The sequence below is a fragment of the Emys orbicularis genome, chromosome 2 (genome assembly GCF_028017835.1).
Source record: "Emys orbicularis isolate rEmyOrb1 chromosome 2, rEmyOrb1.hap1, whole genome shotgun sequence".
Taxonomy (NCBI): Eukaryota; Metazoa; Chordata; order Testudines; family Emydidae; genus Emys; species Emys orbicularis.
The window spans coordinates 108,498,490-108,501,606 of NC_088684.1; the positions used below are offsets into that span (position 1 = coordinate 108,498,490).

Below are 3,117 nucleotides of genomic sequence, written 5' to 3' on the forward strand. Positions count from 1 at the left end.
TGCATTTGAATAGCTGCTGATGGGTGATAAAAACAAAGTAAAAACCACTGGCTTTTATTCTGACATTTAACACCACTTCCACATATAGAGCCATCTTCTGCACGATTGTGTTAAGAGATCACATTCTAATTCTCATTGCTTTGCTCAGTGAAACAAGTTAAGAATCCTTAATATAGTAATCTATTAGTCCTTTTTACTGAAACGAAAGCCATGCTGTGGCACTGAAATGGTGAGAGACAATCATTTGAAATGACATGGAGACTTTTTTTTTAAAAATCCAACCTCTGAATTTATAGGACTTGAATCCACCGGTTCTAACGAGGACCTTCTTAAGGGCCTGTTATCATACAGGGAGTTACAATCGTTCACTGAGTTCAGGCTTTAAACTATTTTTTCCCCAAAATTTCCAATTTCTATACTAAGTCCTGTCTTTGACCTAAATTTCATTAGGCACTTTGAGGCACCAAGCAAGGGATTGTAATTTAGGATGCTTGCTTATATAGAACTAAGTTTGCGACATCTAGAAGTGAAAGAGGAGATGGGGGTCGGGGGGGGTTAAAACTGCTTTTCAACACACACTAGAGATAGAGAACATTGATGGCTATAAACTGCAGTGTAGACTCCCTGCTTATAGGAAGGAGAGGTTGACATTGGGCCTGGCTAAGAACGAGGGAAGGAAGAATCTTTGTTTAGTGGTGGGACACTTCCACTACCAAAAACACTACATTATACAAAATAGAGCTGGTCAGATATCTTGCAGCAGAACAGTTTTCTGTCAGAAAATGCTGATTTGACTCAATCAAAATGTTTTAAGAGAAATGATAGATTTCGTCAATTTCTTTTTTTTTTTTTTACACAAAAAATCAAAGTGCTTCATTTTGACTATCATTTATTATATATCATTGTCAAAATGTTTCAACATATGTGCTATAAATTACGATATGTAAGTCAAAATGAAGCATTTCAACCTTATCAAAATGAAATGTTTTGAAAAGGTCATCTCAATATTTCCAAAATTAATTTTTTCAGAATTTTTGTTATGCAGGAAATTTCAACTTTTCATTCCAATTTGGGGAAAAGGAAATATTAAAATGTAGTAATTTCCCATGGAATGAAAATTCCAAGTTTCCGCCAGCTGAATGCATAGCATGAAAATTTTACTCTCTCCAGTGGCAAGCAGTTAATTCTCTGGCTTTGTCTTCACTGACACAAAAGGTGGTGTTGTTCTTTTGGGGGGAGGAGGGGGCGCACAAGGGGGGTGACACACTAATCTCAAGATAACAAATGCCCAATAGTTATTTCCCTGTAAAATCCTAAATGGAGACCAGGCACATGTAGCATTTACCGCGAGATAGTTAGGCAAGATCAATACTATAGCCCCTGCCTGTGGTTAACCTTGCCTCGTTTACCTCATAATAAAACTAAAGTCCCTTGTCTCCACTATGTTTTTAAAGCAGCATAGCTAACACACATTATTTATCCCACAGTAAAAAAAACTTTTGGGGGTGGGGGCGGAGAGGGGTTAGTGAAGACCTAGCCTCTCTGGCAACCAGGGACCTACACTACTGCGGCAGTAGGGGCAAAGTGAAGTTTGCAAGATTCTTATGTTCAAGTCTGCCCGATGTATTGGAAGCAGGAATGAAACTGATCAGATTGGTGTATATTTCATTTTTAAGTATGGTAGTGTTCTGATGCTCTGCAAATGAAAGAAAAAATTCTATTTCCGCTTCATCACCCAGAGCAGAAGTCCCTGCTGCTCTGACTGTTGCACACAAGAAGAGCTGGTTGAAAATATTCACAAAAAACTTTTAAATGTCCATACGTACATTTTGAATTTGCAAATTTTTCATCTAAAACGGGACAAATTTTTTGTGAAAATTCTCATTAAATACTTTTCAGAACGAAACAGTTAGCAGTAGAATAAAGAAGAAGAAGAAAAGTCTTACAACCCCTGCACAGTCCCAAAGCCTTTGACAACTGTCTCTCATCCTCACACTTTTCTTTTGACAGGAATGATCCTGTTCAACACACCCATATTTTATACAGTACCTTGCATACAAAATGTTTCTTAACATGCTTATTGACAAGCTTAATATAAACTCTAAAGGAGGGACTGAAGAATTAAGAGGTATAGAAAAGTGAGAAAATATATGGGTTCAGATGAAACCAGGAAATAGATGAAGCAGCAGAGATGGAACAATACAGAAAATTTAGAAGCTGAGGTTCCAACTGCAGCCATAACTTGGCCACATCATGTATTTGACATATGAAGTATTTTTATGATAGTTTCTATTGTAATATATGGGCCTCAAATTCATTGTATTCACTGAATTTTTTCACGTAAGGGGCTATGTTTAATCCAAACACTAATTTTAGCTTTTATTTGATCTATTAAAAACATTCACTTTTCTAGTTAGTATAATATTCCATTTATTGCTGCAGTGGAGGTGCAGCTATAAACCGGGGAGACTAAAACATTAGGATCACATCCTGTGAAATTCCCACTATATTTGTGTAACACTAAGGCGTTGTCCACACTGGCACTTTACAGCGCTGCAACTTTCTCACAGCAGTTCTTTAACGGGCCTTGTACTCGCTTCAGCAGCACATATACTAAAATTGGAACGATACAGAGAAGATTAGCATGGCCCCTGTGCAAGGATGACATGCAAATTCGTGAAGCGTGGTCATGGCAGAGAGCTCTCCCAACGCGCTAAAAAAATCACCTCCACGAGGGGCGCGGCTCCCAGCGCTGGTGCACTGTTTACACTGGCACTTTACAGCGCTGAAACTTGCTGAGCTCAGGGAGGTGTTTTTTCACACCCCTGAACGAGAAACTTGCAGTGTTTAAAGTGCCAGTGTAGACAAACCCTTAGATTTAACACATTAAGAGTGAATTTCACTATTATGCAGAGTAGGGTTGTCAACTTTCTAACTGCTGAAAACGAAACACCCCTGCCCCACCTCTTCCCTCAAGGCTCCACCCGTGCCCCAACCCTTCCCCTGCTCCCCTCCCTCCATCATTCACTTTCCACTCCTCCCTCTCCCAGGACCAAGGGTGAAAGTAAAATTGAGCTCTTACAGGTATGGGGCCAGCTCTGCGCTTCCCCCCCTCCC

General features: G+C 39.5%; 1 non-coding gene across 1 annotated transcript; it reads left to right on the forward strand.

The window, feature by feature from the left end:
- The first annotated feature begins 2,589 nt into the window (after nucleotides 1-2,589).
- Nucleotides 2,590-2,691, forward strand: LOC135875329 (U6 spliceosomal RNA). Its single transcript, XR_010561208.1, has one exon. It is a non-coding gene; the product is annotated as a U6 spliceosomal RNA (small nuclear RNA).
- The last annotated feature ends 426 nt before the right edge of the window (nucleotides 2,692-3,117 follow it).